The sequence below is a fragment of the Mustelus asterias genome, chromosome 8 (assembly GCF_964213995.1).
Source record: "Mustelus asterias chromosome 8, sMusAst1.hap1.1, whole genome shotgun sequence".
In the NCBI taxonomy this organism is placed as follows: Eukaryota; Metazoa; Chordata; class Chondrichthyes; order Carcharhiniformes; family Triakidae; genus Mustelus; species Mustelus asterias.
The window spans coordinates 3,831,419-3,849,921 of record NC_135808.1 but is presented as its reverse complement, the minus strand read 5'-3'; the positions used below and the strand labels follow the sequence as shown (position 1 = coordinate 3,849,921).

At 46.0% G+C, this 18,503-nt stretch overlaps 1 protein-coding gene across 1 annotated transcript in view; it reads right to left on the bottom strand.

Moving 5' to 3' along the window:
- LOC144496740 (tenascin-like) overlaps window positions 1-3,542 on the bottom strand; it is a 175,307-nt gene extending 171,765 nt beyond the window's left edge. The window contains exon 1 of the mRNA XM_078217252.1: window positions 3,421-3,542. The gene's annotated coding sequence lies outside the window, so the exon portion shown is untranslated. The remainder of the gene's footprint in view (window positions 1-3,420) is intronic.
- Window positions 3,543-18,503: the final 14,961 nt, after the last annotated feature.

Sequence of the window (18,503 nt, the reverse complement as noted above, 5' to 3'; positions counted from 1 at the left end):
AAGCCTGCACTGCTCATGTGCCCACTAGACCATTCTTTTGTATCCCTCTATTCCCAGTCTGTTCATGTGGTTACCCAGATAAGTCTTAAACGATCCCAGCGTGTCTGCCTCAATCACCTTGCTTGGGAGTGCATTCCAGGCCCCCACCACCCTCTGTGTAAAATACGTCCCCCCGACATCTGTGTTGAACCTTGTCCACCTCACCTTGAACCCGTGACCTCTTGTGTTTGTCACCTCCGACCTGGGAAAAAGCTTCCCACTGTTCACCCTATCTATGCCCTTCATAATTTTATACACCTCTATTAAGTCTCCCCTTATCCTCCGTCTTCCCAGGGAGAACAATCCCAGTTTACCCAATCTCTCCTCATAACTAAGCCCTTCCATACCAGACAACATCCTGGTAAACCTTCTCTGTACTCTCTCCAAAGCCTCCACGTCCTTCTGGTAGTGTGGCGACCAGAACTGGACGCAGTATTCCAAATGTGGCCTAACCATCGTTCTATACAGCTGCAACATCATATGCCAACTTTTATATTCTATGCCCTGTCCAATAAAGGCAAGCATGCCATATGCCTTCTTCACCACCTCTCCGCCTGTGCTGCCACCTTTAAGGATCTGTGGACTTGTACACCCAGGTCCCTCTGTGTGTCTATACTCCTGATGGTTCTGCCATTTATTGTATAGCTCCCCCTTACATTATATCTACTGAAATGCATCACTTCGCATTTATCTGGATTAAATTCCATCTGCCATTTCTCCGCCCAATGTTCCAGCCTATCTATATCCTGCTGTATTCTCTGCCAATGTTCATCACTATCCGCAACTCCAGCAATCTTCGTGTAGTCCGCAAACTTACTGATCACACCAGCAACATCTTCCTCCAAATCATTTATATGTGTCACAAACAGCAGAGGTCCCAGTACAGAGCCCTGCGGAACACCACTAGTCACAGACCTCCAACCGGAAAAAGACCCCTCCACTGCTACCCTCTGTCCTCTATGGCTAACACAGTAAGAGTTTTAACAACACCAGGAGAACAGATTTCCACTCCATCTGATGAAGGGGCAGCGCTCCGAAGGCTTATAGTATTTGCTACCAAATAAACCTGTTGGACTTTAGCCTGGTGTTGTGAGACTTCTTACTGTGCTTACCCCAGTCCAACGCCAGCATCTCCACTTCTATGGCTAACACAGTAAGAGTTTTAACAACACCAGGTTAAAGTCCAACAGGTTTATTTGGTAGCAAATACCATTAGCTTTCGGAGCGCTGCTCCTTCGTCAGATGGAGTGGAAATTTCTATATCCTGCTGTATTCTCTGACAATGTTCATCACTATCCGCAACTCCAGCAATCTTCGTGTCGTCCGCAAACTTACTGATCACACCAGTTACATCTGCCTCCAAATCATTTATATATATCACAAACAGCAGAGGTCCCAGTACAGAGCCCTGCAGAACACCACTAGTCACAGATCTCCAACCGGAAAAAGACCCCTCCACTGCTACCCTCTGTCTTCTATGGCAAACACAGTAAGAGTTTTAACAACACCAGGTTAAAGTCCAACAGGTTTATTTGGTAGCAAATACCATTAGCTTTCAGAACGCTGCTCCTTCATCAGATGGAGTGGAAATTTCCCCTCCATCTGACGAAGGAGCAGCGCTCCAAAAGCTAATGGCATTTGCTACCAAATAAACGTGTTGGACTTTAACCAGGTGTTGTTAAAACTCTTTCTGTGTTCACCCCAGTCCAACGCCGGCATCTCCACTTCTATGGCTAAGCCAGTTCTCCACCCATCAATCCCCCTAGAACGGGGGAGTGGGGGATTGGGGGCAGGGGGGAATGGGGTGTTATGGGGATTTGGTGGAGACTGGAGGAGTTGGGGAGTGGGGCAATGGAGGGGACTGGGGGAATAGCTCTCACTGGGGACAATGATTCAGTCACGTCCAAATTACCTTGCAAAACCACCATCCCAACTGATGCATAGGCAAGGTTAATATTAGAAACAGCGCTTGTGTAATTCACATTCAAGGTGATGGTTAACACTCAATGCTTTTGGACAAGCGCGGACAGTTTGAGGTGGAAACAGCTCTCCCAAAGAATTGGCATGGGAAGATGGGCTGAATTACCCCCTCCAGTGCCGTAAGATTCTATGATTCTACAATCTTTAAATTATGAGGGCAAAAGTGAATAAGAAAGGTTAAATGATGGGGATAATAGAGGAGTCACACACAGATGCACCTACATAGCTTTCGAAACAGTGGCACAGGGAGTGAATAAGAGAAAACTGAGGCTGTTCAACATCTGAACAGGGACATCAAGTATTTGTTAAAGGCATAATCCAATCCTACACACATACATTCATTCACAGTGCCCTGCCTGTTCAGGGTTTGTAACTGTGATAGAAAGTCACCTGAAAGACATTTCAGCATCTTTTCTCCATTCAGTGTTTTATTTTACTGTTTTTCGGCAGTATTAACCTGGCACATGTCCTATAATAGGGTTTGTAAGCAGGAGGCTAGAAGGCTCATTAAGATGTAGCGCGCAATGGCCAGGTTGAAATTTATGTTCCATCTCCTGACACAGGAGCCCTTCAATGAATTCCTCTAATTAAACCATGTGCAAATCAAACTCTCCGTCTTAGCAATTGAAATATTACAGAATCCCAGACCACAGAAGGAGACTATTCAGGCCATCACGCCTGTGTCAAGTATTTGAAAGACCTCTCCAATAAATCGTACATCTGCTCTGTCCCTAAAACCCTGTAAAAATCTCTTTTTCAAATATTGATCCATTCCCCTTCTTTCAAAAGTTGCTACTGAATGATTCTATTACTTTTCTCAGGCAGGGCACTGCAACTTTTAAAAAATCCTCTTAATCTTCCCCCTTTAATTCTTTCGGCAATTATCTTCAAACACCGAGGATCTTATTTTTTTAATGGAAAAAAATCGCTTTAACAAACCCATGCTGCATCAACCTCTGTTCGATATTCAGGAATGAGTTGAAACGACCCACTTGCACAGATGTTAAGCCCTCTTCCTAAGCAGCAGACAACATTGTCTGCTCTACAATTCTAGGCAGAGCTACATTTAAATGAACAGCAACTGAAATCATTCATTTTACTTTTGGGATAAATAAGAGACAGAGGTCAGCAAGGCAACATGAAAAATCTCAATTTCCACCCGTCCAATAGAAGTATACTGTGTTGCTTTAAGGAGAATCCAGTTGCACAGGTTTAAATATTAAAGCTGCCTCGGAAATTATGAATGGTGATAAGTATAAGGCAGAAAGAGCTATATTTGAACTATTTTAAAATGTGATTTATAGACTTGCCTTTGTTGCCCTCACCATCATAATTTTAAGCAACAAAAGTATATTTGATTAATATAAACCAGAATGATTCTTGAGCAGTCAGGTTTCTTACCTTGGTGGCAGTGGATGGTTGTGGAGCTGAGCTGGTCTGAACTGCCTGCCTGTGGACAGCACTCGAACTGATGGCCTGCTTGTCAAATAAATTCCTTCTGCCACAGTGAGATCAGCAAAGCTGTGGACTTCACACACACTCCCTTTTGCAAAAAACTCACCCATGTGATTCCAGCCAGTGATGTCATTGAGGAAATGCCAAAATTCATTCATTTATTTTTAACTCTTTTGCTGACCACTGTCCACTCTGCTGTCCTGCCTCTCTCCCTCCTCTCCTGTGCCACCACCAGATCTGGGCAAATTGCCTAAAGCTTTAACCCTTAGAGAGGCTAAGACCGGTCCCAACTGGCAACAAAGCTTTGGTCAGGGCCCTGAGGTGTCTCTGCTGAGGCAGTGTTTTATGCGGCTGTAGGTGAGCGCCTGTTAGATTGCTCTGTGGTCGTCTCTGATGTAGAGTTATCAGCTGTGCCTCAGCAGTTCACACACTTAGCTCTTGGGTTAGAAAGTTGTAGGTTCTGCTCCCTCTATCCAGAGACCTGACCTCATAATCCCAGGAGTCTGTGCTGAGGGAGTTCTGCACTGTCAGAGGTGCTGTCTCACTAATGAAGCATTAAACCGAGGCCCATCCTCTGCTCTCTCAGGTAAACGTAAAAGGTTACACATCTTGTCTTGAAGAGCGGGGGAGTTCTCCCTAGGTCAGCATTCATCCCTCAACCAACAGCACAAAAAATAATTCAGATGATCTGGTTGCTCTCACACTTCTCTTGACAAGATCTTGCTACACGCAAAGTGGCTACTGTATTTGCTACAATACAATGGTGTTTAACAGGCGGTAAGGTGCTTTGGAATGTACTGACATCATGCAAGACACCATTCGCTTCCCCATTGACTCACATCAGAACTGTCCCAAAAAAAAAAAATTATATTTATGGAGCACATTTAACTTAATCAGTCAGGGAATCAAGGGTTATGGGGATAAGGTGGGAAAGTGAAGTTGAGGATTATCATATCAGATCAGTAATGATCTTATTGATGGCGGAGCAGACTCAATGGGTCGAATGGTGGAACTTCTACTCCTACGTCTTATGGTTTAATAAAATGCCCTCAGATACTTCACATTGTTAAACAAAGCATGATACCCAGCCCGTGAAGAGATAGTCGGCCAGACATCAAATGCAAAGAGAGAGGTCCTGAGGAGAAAAGTGAGGTGGAGTGTAAGGATGGAATACCAGAGATTGAAGCCTCGGCACTGCATCAGGAATGGCAGAAGCAGAGACCAGCCTTCAGGAACTATATCTCAGGGCAAGCACAGATCCTGCTTCACATCTTCTGGCAATCAGTACATCGGAGAAGGTAGAATCTGTGCATCAGAGGGAGGATTGAGGTGGATGGGATATTTCAAGCATTTAAACAGGTTTGGAATTCAAAGGCAACTATTTAAATGGAAGATTTTTCCCTTGTTGCCGAATCCAGGGTTATGCAAGATAAAAGAATGCAGTGACATAAGAGTGTAGGGTGGAAGAAAGAGGGTTCATTGTTTGATCTATCACACCCAGATGTCACTAGTAAACACAAAGGTCAATGTGCATTTCTTTCTGTTGGGTCGGCCAGGTGTCAGACTCAAGCTGCAAACTGTAACTTACTGAGTAGTTCTCCACATCTGGACTGGGGAGGGGGTCGGGGGGGAGGGGGCGGTGGCTGGTGGGGAGAGAGTTGTGAGCTGTGGCTCAGGGGGCATCACTCTCAACCTCAGAATCAGGAAGGATAATTGGCTTCAAGCCCCACTCCAGAGACCTGAAACCAATACCAAACCAGAACATTCCCAGTGCAGTTCTGGGGGAGTGCAGCACTGTCAGGGGAGCCACCTTCAGGGGGTGAGATATTAGACTATGATCTTGACTATAGCCTCACAGGAAGGTGTAATAGATCCCAGATGGCACTGATTTGGGCATTCTTCCAGTTGATCTGGCTCATATTTATAACACAAACTAGCAGATAATCTGACACATCATCTCATTGTTGTTTGTGGGAGCTTCTATAAATATCCCATCTTTATTCTGGGGCAACAGTGACTGCTATTTATTGGTTGTAAACTCTTCCCACTCCAGAGGGTTGTGGACGCTCTGTCATTGACTATATCTAAGCTGGGATAGACGGGTTTTTGGTCTCTCGGGGAATCAAGGAATATGGGGAATGGGCAGAAAAATAGAGGTAAGGCCAAAAGTCAGCTATGGTTGATGGTGTTACAGACTCAAGGGAATGTCAAGTATGTGGGAGGTCCCGCGTAGTGAAGGGCACTGTATAATTGCAATGTCTTATTTCCTTTATCCAGTGTCCACTGATAAAATACCTACACTTGTTCCACTATCCCTAGGTGCACCCAACTGTTCCATAATCGAATACCATGTCAAAGAGACTTGTTTTTAAACTCCCTTACCCTCGAGAACACTCACACTGTTTATGAGAGTAACTGACATGACTGAGTCTGGGCAGATAGTAATGGTGGGACCACCGGCAGTCATTCAGACAGAGACGGTTGTTCAGATGTCTCTCCCACAAGCTGCTCTGTGCTCCTGACTGTGCCACAGGACCCAGACCCTTCGAGAAAAACTTGCATCTCACAGGCTTGTAACCTAACCAGTGATTCCCTCGTCTGTCAGAGAGATGATGAACAGCAGATAGCCTATGCCAGGTGGCAACTTTTTCACCATTTTTCTCTAATGATTCATTTGGCAGTTTAAGTTTAGCAAACACAAACACATGTCTTACATGCTGATGATAGTCCTCTTCACTGTAATGCGATGGTCATCGCGAGCAGCACTGTCTGACTGGGACAGTATTTATATACCTGCAATCAAAAAGAAATGGAGGTGAACGTAACATCTGTTATCCACAGGAATTCTGTACAATTGGGTGAGGAAGACATCTGGACCATTGGAACTCTATAGAACAGAAATTAATAGGAATTAATTTAACCAATTCTGCAAAGTGGGAATGGATAGGAAGTAATTGAACCCATTGGAACTATGTAAAATGGGAATGAATGGGAACTAATTGAACCCATTGGAATTCCATACACTGGGAGTGAATGGGAATTAATATAATCCATTGGAATACTATATATTGGATATGAATGGACATAAATTTAATCCAAAGAAATTCCATTCAATAATTCAAGCAAGAATGTGGCAACATGGCCCCTTTAAGGGAGCGATCCCTGAGGGCCATGTGGTCGGGCTGGATCCGATGGAGAGGTAGCATGGGAAGCTGACCCCATCGGGCGCAAAGGCACGGGTCCTGGGTTAGGGAGGAACCTCAGTTGGAGCCAGGGAGAAGGAAGTAGAGATGTATTGCAGTTCTGTCAGATCCTTGTACATATATAAATATTGTTGGTGATAAACCCTTTATAACTTGCAGTCACATCGAGCTGCCTTCAAAGTTCTTAGAAAGAGGTAATAATTGGATTCATTGCACCAGGCAGTGGGAGGTGGTGTAACATCCTTCTTAGTATTTTATTCACAGTGAAGACTAAGTGATTTCTTCTGACTCAGAAACTGTTTGACCAATGTGAATGTGATGTGAGATGATATTTCATCCGTCGGTGCCAGTTCACTTTGGGGCACAGTTGCTGAACGATAAATCTAATTGATGGCCAAGGCAAAATACATGTGTTTATTGTTTTATTTCTACCTGAGGTGCCTTCCCTTGGACAGTGGGGTCAGAGTGTAATATTCATGCATCTCTTCATCCATTTGCTGTTTTAGAGTATTTGGCTCAGTAGGCAGCGGAATTTCCTTTCCGGCAGGTTAGCCCAGGGTTCAAGGCCCCTCAAGAGACTTAAACCCAGAATCTGAGTTGACATTGCAATATTGGAGGTACACTCTTTTGATGAGGTATTAAACTGAGACCCCAACTGCTCTCTCGACTGGGTGTAAAAGATCCCCAGGATTGTGAGGCTCTTTGACAGGATGCAAAGGAGATTTACAAGAATGGTTCCAACAGTGGGAGGTTTTAGTTACAAAGTTAAATTCGAGGAGCTGGAGTTGCTCCCCTTGAAGCAATGGAGATTTAAGGAAGATTTGATAGTGTAGAAGACAGGTGTGAATAGGGAAGACTAGAAAAAACAGTTCCAAATACCTGATGACATAAGGACTAGGGGACATAGAGTTATGGTTTTGGGCAAGAGATGCAAAATATGTGAAGAAGACCTTTATTTGTAGAGCAAGCGATAATAACCTAGAACTTGCTATCTACAAGTGCAAAATGAAATTGGATGGGCACTTGAGGTCATAGAACCCTAGAAGCAGGAGGAGGCCATTCAGCCCTTCAAACCTGCTCCATCATTCATTTTGATCATGGCTGATCATCAAATTCAATATCCTGATTCTCCCTTGCTCCCATATCCCTTGATCCCTTTAGCCCCAAGAGCTACATCTAATTTCTTCTTGAAATCATTCAATAAACCTGCAGGTCTACAGGGAGAGAGCAGGGAATGGCAGTGAATTCAATCCCCTTCTGTCCCATAAATGGCAATGGGCGGGAATCTCCCAAAAACATTTTCACAGTGCCATAATGGCAGGAGTGATCTACGTTGGCCTTTCAGGTGCACTCCGCACCGCAATCCTCCCACACTCAGTCTCTCTTTCAGAGAGTTGGGAGTTTGGCACCAGAGCTGAGGGAGGTGTGGGTGGGTGGGTTGGGGGGGCGGGGGGGGGGGAGGGGGGGAGGTGGTGGAAACGGAGAATGGGGCCGAAACACACCAGTGAGCCTGGCTTCAGAATGCTTTGGCCATTTCACAAGGGCACCTCAATCTCCGTGCACTGGGAGACCCCTTCCCTCCACCAACATTGGGACCCCCCCCTCACCATCAGCGGTATGTTCCCCCATCCCCTCCCCAACACGGGCTGCTGGCATCGGGGCCCTGCTGATGGATCCCCCTGCCTGGCCACCAACATGTCCCCCAATCATGACCCTTGACATGCCCCCCATGATGACCACCTTCATGGTCCACCCATGTACGACTCCCCCCATTAGACCCCCTTCCCCGAGCAGCCCCAGGTCATAGTCCCCACTTAGACCCCCATCCCCTCGTCACACTGGCACACTGCCCATGCCCTTCTGGCACACTGGCAGCGCCAACTGACACTGTCGAGGTGTCCAGGGGCCACTGCCGGGGTGGCCGGTTGACATTGGAAGTCTGCCAGTTGAGCACTGTCAATGTGCCAGATAGGCACCACCAGGTGGGCACTGCCTGATGGGCACTGCCCTGCTTCCATGTTTCCTACACCATAACAGTGATATTATTTCAGTCATGGTCGACCACTGGGCTGCCCTGAGGCCATGAGGGGTATGACATAGAAATGGCAAGTTGCTTTTTTCATTGTTGAGCCAGGAAAATATTCATCGCTGCCATTAGATAATTAAACGCACAATCACTGACAAAAGAGCTTTAAGTGGATGCTTTGACCATGATGTAGAATATTTATCTGCAGAGCCAGGACAGATGTGATTATCTCACATGTGGGCCGTCACTGTTTGGGGAAATATTTCCATATTTCCTTGGCTTGTAGCATAACAAGCAAATTTTTGTGTTGTTACTGACACAGGCCACTGGAGACAATAGTTATGAAAGGTCAGTTGGCAAAAGAAACGGAACAGCTTTAACATATAGCAATGTCAAGATTAGAGGACCCGTAGATGTCTCTCAATGGGACTGCGAAGTTCAGACAATGTCACTTGAGTCTGTCTGTCTGTCCAGGCGCTGGAGCTGCCAGTGTATATTCAGCTAATTTCAGTATAAACTGTTCAATGTGAGACTCCCAGTCTGGGCTCGCAAATTGAGGTCACTGCTTGACGGAGCATTGTAGAGTTGTACAAGATGCATGTCTAGTCCTGTGCTCTGACGGGTTTATTCATGGCCACATTCTCAGTGCTCCAAAACAAGCTCATGTTAATAGGAAGCACTGCAAATTGTTCTGTAAAATGCATTTCCATCTGTGGGCTGGGCATCACACAATCTCTGGCACACTCGCACACAGGCCTGCTTTAAAAGACTGATGACCTGCATTGTTAATTTCTCCTAAATTCATTTATGGGATGTGGGCATCGCTGGCTAGGCCAGCATTTATTGTCCATCCCTAATTGCCCCTTGTGGAGGTGCTGGTGAGCTGCCTTCTTTAACCGCTGCAGTCCCTGAGCTGTAGGTACACTCACAGTGCTGTTAGGGAGGGAATTACAGGATTTTGACCCAGCGACAGTGAAGGAATGGCAATATATTTCCAAGTGAGGATGGTGAGTGACTCCAGATGGTGGTGTTCCCAAGTATCTGCTGCTCTTCTAGATGGTAGTGGGGTTGGAAGTTGCTGAGGCAGTACAGTGGCATAGCAGTTAGCACTGCTGGCTCACATCATCAGGGACCCGGGTTCGATTCCGGCCTTGGGTGACTGTGTGGCGTCTTCACATTCTCCCTGAGTCTGCATGGGTTTCCTCGGGCTGTCCTGGTTTCCTTCTACAGTCTACAGATTAGGTGGATTGGCCATGCTAAATTGCCCCTTAGTGTCTGAAGATGTGTAGGTTAGGTGGACTGGCCATGCTAAGTTGCCCCTTCGTGTCCGAAGATGTGTAGGTTAGGTGGATTGGCCATGCTAAATTGCCCCTTCGTGTCCGAAGATGTGTAGGTTAGGTGGACTGGCCATGCTAAGTTGCCCCTTCGTGTCCGAAGATGTGTAGGTTAGGTGGATTGCCCATGGGAATAGGGTGGAGGGCAGGTCTGGGCGGAATGCTCCTTCGGAGAGTCGATGGGCCCAATGGCCTTTTCCTGTTCTGCAGGGATTCTATAGGAGCCTTGGTAAATTCCTGAATTGTCTTGAAGATGATACACAGTGTTGCCTCTGTCTGTCAGCGGTGATGGGAGTGAATGTTTGTGGAAGAAGTACCAATCTAGTGGGCTGTTTTGTCCTGGATGGTGCCGAGCTTCTTGAGTGTTGTTGGAGCTGCACCCATCCAAGCAAGTGGAGAGTATTCCATCACACTCCTGACTTGTGCTTTGTAGATATTGGTTAGAATTTGGGGAGTCAGGAAGTGAGTGATTTGCCACAGCATTATTTGCTTCTGATCTGTTCTTGTAGCCACAGTATTTACATGGCTAGTTGAGCCAGTTTCTGATCAATGGTAACCCCTGGATGTTGATAGTGGAGTAATGCCTTTGAATGTCAATGGTTAGATTCTGTCTTGTTAGGGCAGGCCATTGCCTGGCACTTGTGTAACGTAAATGTTACTTAGCACTTGCCAGTCCAAGCCTGAATATTGTCCAGGCCTTGCTGCATTTGAACATAGACTGTTTCCATATCTGAGGAGTTGCAAATGGTGCTGGACATTGTGCAGCCATCTTGTGAACATCCCCATTTCTGACCTTATGGTCAGAGGGAAATCATTGATGAAGCAGTTGAAGATGGTTGGGCCTAGGACACCATCCTGCCGAACTCCTACAGTGATGTCGTGGAGCTGAAACAATTGACTTCCATCCATCGCGACATCTTCCTTTGTTCCAGGTATGACTCCAACCAACAGAGGGGTTTTCTCCCAGTTTCCATTGACCTCAGTTTTGTTCAGGCTGTTGATGCCACACTCAGTCAAATGCTGCCTTGATGTCAAGGGCTGTCACACTCACCTCACCTCTGGAGTTCAGCGCTTTTGTTCATGTTTGAACCAAAGCAGTAATGATGTCAGGAGCTGAGTGACCCTGGTGGAACCCAAACTGAGCATCTGTTTGCAGGTGATTTCTGAGTAAGTGCCACTTGATAGTGCAGTTGATGATTCCTTCCATCGATTTACTGATTTTTGAGAGTAGATTGATGGGGTGGTAACTGACCAGGTTGGATTTGAACTGTTTCTTGTGTACAGGACATACCTGGGTAATTTTCCACATTGCTGAGTAGAGGCCAGTTTTGTAACTGTACTGGAATAGCTTGACTGGCGGAGCAGCAAGTTCTAGAGTCTTCTGTACTATTGCCGGAATATTGTCAGGCCCCATAGCCTTTGCAGTATCCAGTGCCTTCATGAAAGGGCAGCTTGGAGGAGGAATAAGAATTACATTTGATGTGGAAAAGATAAGAGAAGCTGGAATTGTTCTCCTTAGAGCTGAGAGGTTAACAGGAGATTTAAATCAAGATGTTCAAAATGAGAAGGGCTATAGATAAAATCAATATGAAGAAATAGCTTCCGCTGGCAACCAAAGGACACAAGTTCAAGGTCATTGGTAAAACACCAGAGAAGTGATGCAAAGGATTATTTGTATGCAGTGAATTGTTATGACCTCCAACATATAACTTGAAAGGAGGCAGAGCAAACCGTTTCAGTTATAACTTGCAACAGGAATTTTGATAAATCTGTGTAAAGATTTGCGAGACCCATGGCAAAAGAGGAGGATAAATTGGATAATTGTTTCAAAGAGCTGACATGAACATAGAAACCCTACAGTACAGAAGGAGGCCATTCGGCCCATCGAGTCTGCACGGACCACAATCCCACCCAGGCCCTACCCCCACATATTTACCCGCTAATCCCTCTAACCTACGCATCTCAGGGGCAATTTTAACCTGGCCAATCAACCTAACCCGCACATCTTTGGACTGTGGGAGGAAACCGGAGCACCCGGAGGAAACCCACGCAGACACGAGGAGAATGTGCAAACTCCACACAGACAGTGACCCGAGCCGGGAATCGAACCCGGGACCCTGGAGCTGTGAAGCAGCAGTGCTAACCACTGTGCTACCGTGCCGTCCATGATGCGCAAATGGCTGCCTCCTGTGCTGGCAGAGTCTAAAAACGCTTCTGATCCACCTCACGACCTTGGAACATCAAATGTTTAGTCCTGAGTGACTGAGTTTTAGAGACAGGCACATGTCCTGATTGAGATTTGGAGACAGACACTTGTCCTGATTGAGATTTGGAGACAGACACTTGCCCTGATTGAGATTTGGAGACAGACACTTGTCCTGACTGAGAGTTGGAGACAGACACTTGCCCTGACTGAGAGTTGGAGACAGACACTTGCCCTGACTGAGAGTTGGAGACAGACACTTGCCCTGACTGAGAGTTGGAGACAGACACTTGTCCTGACTGAGAGTTGGAGACAGACACTTGTCCTGACTGAGAGTTGGAGACAGACACTTGTCCTGACTGAGAGTTGGAGACAGACACTTGTCCTGACTGAGAGTTGGAGACAGACACTTGTCCTGACTGAGAGTTGGAGACAGACACTTGCCCTGACTGAGATTTGGAGACAGACACTTGTCCTGACTGAGAGTTGGAGACAGACACTTGTCCTGACTGAGAGTTGGAGACAGACACTTGTCCTGACTGAGAGTTGGAGACAGACACTTGCCCTGACTGAGATTTGGAGACAGACACTTGTCCTGACTGAGAGTTGGAGACAGACACTTGCCCTGACTGAGAGTTGGAGACAGACACTGGTGTTTGATTGAGAGTTGGAGACAGACACTGGTGTTTGACTGAGAGTTGGAGACAGACACTGGTGTTTGACTGAGAGTTGGAGACAGACACTTGCCCTGACTGAGAGTTGGAGACAGACACTGGTGTTTGACTGAGAGTTGGAGACAGACACTTGTCCTGATTGAGAGTTGGAGACAGACACTGGTGTTTGACTGAGAGTTGGAGACAGACACTGGTGTTTGATTGCTAAGGCAGGGATATTGATGGGTGTGTCTCCAATCTCAGGGACTTTTTGCCAAGCCATGGCTGCAGCCCAACTAGATCCCTCTGGACAAAGAAGCCAGTCAGATCTCAGCCCAATGTTTGCCTCAGCATTCTGCTCAAGTAAGGACGATAAACATCGGATGAAAACAGCCTGTTTGTAAATCTTTCTACATCACCGCCCACGACACTGGACTTCCCACCCCTCTGCAGCCTCCTACAGACAGCAGAGCCTCACAATCTCCCACTGTCCTCCAGTACTATTTGACACTGAGTGACTGTATTTAACCTACTGAGCATTAATCAATGAACAGCAAGCCCCTTCAGCATCTCTTTCCACAGTCTCTTGCTGGTTTCAGCAGACCTGCTGAGGTGTTGAGCTTGTAGAATTGGAATGACCGCAGTTGGTGCGTATACACTGTGGTCTCTGGCTAGAAGAAAATTCCTGGTTAGATCTGCTGCGGCATTTCATCTGGAGCCAGCAATTCTATTTTTACACTTGCGGTATGTTGGCATTGGTCAGCATTTGTTGTCCACTCCTTGAGCCGCTGCAGTCCATGTGGTGTAGGAATACCCACACAGTGCTGTTATGGGGGAGAGTTCCTGAATTTTAACCCAGCGACGGTGAAGGAACATCCAAGGATTTGGATATCTTTCCAAGTCAGGATGGTGAGTGACTTGGATGGGAGCTTCAAGGGGGTGGTGTCCCAGGCATCCGCTACCTTTGTGCTTCTTTATCAAGCCCCATCAACATATCATCAATACATAAAAATTAGGAGCCGAAATAGACCATTCTGCTCATCAAGTCTGCTCTGCCATTCAATATGATCATGGCTGATCCCCTATCTCAACTCCCGTAGTCCATAATCCTTGACGCCTTTCGAATCTTGAAATCTATCAATTACCTTATTAAATATATTCAGTGACTTGGTCCCCACAGCTTTCTGTGGTATAGAATTCCACAGATTCACCACCCTCTGAGTGAAGATATTTCTTCTCATCTCAGTCCTAAATGGTTCAGCCCATGTCCTGAGACTATGACCTCTTGTTCTAGAGCCCCAGACAGAGGAAACATCATCCCTGCATCCAGTCTGTCCAGCCGTGTCTGAATTTTATATGTTTCAATGAGATCCCCTCTCATTCCTCCAAATTCCAGTGAATACAGGCCGAGTCGACCCAATCTCCCCTCATATGACTACTATCCCAGGGATCAGTCTTGTGAACCTTTGTTGCACTCACTCCGACAAATATATCCTTTCTGAGATATATCTACATCACCGCCCACGACACTGGACTTCCCACCACTATATTGTGGCGGTGATATATCCTACGCTGCAAGAAAGGATGTCCCGAGGCATGGTACATTGGGGAAACTATGCAGACGCTGCGACAACGGATGAATGAACATCGCTCAACAATCACCAGGCAAGACTGTTCTCTTCCTGTTGGGGAGCACTTCAGCGGTCACGGGCATTCGGCCTCTGATATTTGGGTAAGCGTTCTCCAAGGCGGCCTTCGCGACACACGACAGCGCAGAGTCGCTGAGCAGAAACTGATAGCCAAGTTCCGCACACACGAGGACGGCCTCAACCGGGATATTGGGTTCATGTCACACTATTTGTAACTCCCACAGTTGCGTGGACCTGCAGAGTTTCACTGGCTGTCTTGTCTGGAGACAATACACATCTTTTTAGCCTGTCTTGATGCTCTCTCCACTCACATTGTTTGTATCTTAAAGACTTGATTAGTTGTAAGTATTTGCATTCCAACCATTATTCATGTAAATTGAGTCTGTGTCTTTATAAGCTCTGTTTGTGAACAGAATTCCCACTCACCTGAAGAAGGGGCTAAGAGCTCCGAAAGCTTGTGTGGCTTTTGCTACCAAATAAACCTGTTGGACTTTAACCTGATGTTGTTAAACTTCTAACTGTAGTACGACATCCTTGCTTCTGAACTCAAGTTCTCTCACAATGAAGGCCAACATATCATTTGCCTTCCTGACTGCTTGATGCACCTGCATGCTTGCTTTCAATGACTGGTGTACAAAGCGACCGAGGTCCCTTTGTCTATCAATATTCCCCAATCTATCACCATTTAAATAATAATCTGACATTCTGTTTTTCCTACTGAAGTGGATAACTTCACATTTATCAACATAATACTGCATCTACCATGAACTTGCCCACTCGCTCAACTTTCTAAGTTATTTTGAAGTCTCTCTGCTTCATCCTCACCAAGTGTTGTTTTGCCAGCAAACATATGAGATCCTTGCCAGTGAGGACCTCCACTGGTGAGCAGGACAAGTGAGCATGGATGATAGCTGGACTGACTAATCACAATTAAATGAGTTCATGAATATTTAAAACAGCCTCACGCTCTTCCTGTGCACAAGGCTGATTTTGCCGGCAGAACAGAGCCTGATTTTTCTCCTCTTGCCCGATCTGACCAGCTCGCCATGCCAATTCACCGGCGTGACGAACCAGTAAGATTGCCCCCTAAATGTCCCCAGCGAGAAAACCATTGAAATTCCCGTGGTTTGGTGCAAATCAGTTCGTAATTCTCCCACACTTAGGAATTTTATCCGGAATGCTTCGATCTCACAGGCCCCACCACTGGCTTTCAGTCAAATCTCCTTTCACAACAGCAGGACCGGGGATTTGCAGCCGCAAGTGAGGTTGGAGAATCCGGCCCTTTGTTGGAGCCTGGAAGATTCTCGCTGAATTCTCTCAAACTTAGATACTTTTCGGAGTGGGGACCTAAAGGTGCTGACGTTGTCGGCTCCTTGGATTTTGGGGCATGTTTTTAATTTGCGGCCCGATCTCCAGGCAACCTTACAGAACACCCCCACTCCCATTAAGACACCCCACTTGCCAATATCAGCACCCCCCCCAAGTGAGCGACACCCCACTATTAGGACACCAAATGCACCCCCTTCAGGAACACCCTCCTCTCCCCCTCCCCCACTCCGGCTTGTTCATTCAGGAGTCCCTCACAATGCACCAGGTTGGCGCTGCTGCTAGGGCACTACCCAGCCATTCTTCCGACCACCTGGGCTTCAACAGCCCCTGAGCACCCCCGTGTGGCTATCATGACTGGTCTCCATTTGTGGAGACCAGCAGTGATTCCCTCTGGGTTCCTGCTGCGGCTGAGGATCAGAGAATTGCAGGAGCCAGGAGAATCTGGCTCCAAACTGATTCTGTATATTTAAATAAATATTTAAATATGATAATCTGGTTCACGCCCTCGCTGGGGCACAGGTGCAGGGAGAATCCCAAATGGTTTCTCCCCAGTGCTAAATATGCTGTGGCCTCTACCCTACGAGTCCTAGCGTGATTTGCACCCAGGCTGACAGAACCAGAGAATCAACCCCTTAACCTTTTTAAAATTGGAACATACCAAACAAGAAAAAAACCCAAAACAATTGTTTTTTTAATTTAAATTCAAATGCTGACCTAATGTCTCCCCAGATAGTGACAGGAAACACATGTGTTAACTGGGGGAGGTCATGGCTCAGGAACATTCCTCACAACGGCAATCAGATGATTACTAAAAGATGGAATAGAAACACAAACATGCTCCATAAAGACAGACTCCCCCATTCTGCAAAGCTCTCAGTGCACGGAAAAGGGTGAAGAGCTCTCATCGAGTCTTCACTGACTTCCTCTGTGATCATAGCCAGATTTCATTCGTCTTCCATCCCTGCCGCTGTAGCCAGCAGAGGAAGCGGGACATGTCGCACATCTGGTGTAGATGTGAAACAGCAGTCAGGTGGTGATGGGGTCGGAGGGATGTCAGCGGGTGGGGGAAGGTTGGGAGAGATAATGGAATATGAGAACACCCCTCAACCCAACCAGTTCCCAGACAAGCGCCTTTCTTCCATCTCTCCATGCAGTTGGTTTGGAGAAATCTTACACGGTTTCAACAAAGATCTGTAGCTGACATGTTTTGTATTCACCCCCACCCCAGCTTCCCAAAATACTCTCCCTCCTGCCCCACAGATCACCAAACAACGCCCAGTAATATTATCTCTGTTGTATCAGCTCGGACTCCAGTCAGTAATCCACAGGACCCTCTTTCTCTCCAACTTGCCACGTTCCAGCATATTGTTGCTGCCACAGCGTATTAAAAGGAAAGAGCCTTTAGTTTTCCGGATGGTTCCTCTACTTTGTTCTACTTCATGATGTGGGTGGATGTGCTGCTTCAGGCTTCACTAGGCAAAGGTTTCTCTGATAGCTGTTCATTACTTTTCATATTTGAATGTTAAGATGTGTGATCGTCACAGTGCAGCTTGCACACAAAGCATGCATGTACACACGTGTTTAAACACATGTGCACACATACATATAAGCACACACATGTAAATATATACTCATGCATGCACATATGTGAATATGTAAATATACACACACAAGTGAATATGAACATGAGGAAAGATTGGACAGGCTAGGCTTGTACCCACTGGAGTTTAGAGAGTGAGAGGCAACTTGATTAAAAGATCTTGAGGGATATTGACAGGGTGGATGTGGAGAGGATGTTTCCTTTTGTGTGAGAATCTACAACTTGGGGCCATTGTATAAAAATAAAGTGTTGTCAATTTAAAAAGGAAATGAGATGAAATTCTTTTGGAATTGGAGTCTCTGGAACTCTCTTCCGGAAAAGGTGGTTTGATGCAGAGATTTAGAATACTTTTAAGGCAGAGGTGGACATATTCTTGGTAAGTAAGGGGGGGCGGGGGGGATGATACTTTATCGGGGTAGGCAGGGTGCAGATTTGAGTTTACTATCAGATAGCCATGATCTTATTAAATGGTGGAGCAGACTTGAGGAGCTGAATAGCCTACACCTACCCCGTGAGTATGTTCGTATGTTCATGCATGTTATGTATACACACTTGCAAAAACAAGTAAATATGCACACACATGTGAACACATACATGTGCACAGACATGTGTGTATGCATATTCATTTGTTTATGTATATACATTCATGTGTATACATGTTCACATATTTACATATATTCACAGGTGTGCTTTTAACTATGTGTGCACGTGTTTGTGTATGTGTGTACATGCATGTTTTGTTTACAGGCTCCACTGTGAATATATCTAAACTTGTGAACATGTCCATGCATATGTAAACATGCACATAAACACAGGTACATGTACATTCACACGCACATACACGTAGAGCTCACTTTTCCTCCATTATTTATGTCCATTTCTGTACAAAGATTTGTTATTTTGGGAAATTTTTGCTTCAGTTTTGCAACATGCTTCTCAGTGTTCACATTCACAGTTCATCTTCCTTGGTCATCTTCTCTCGCTCCACAACACATGTGGGGCAGTGGGAGGAGGATGCTTCTGAATCCAGGA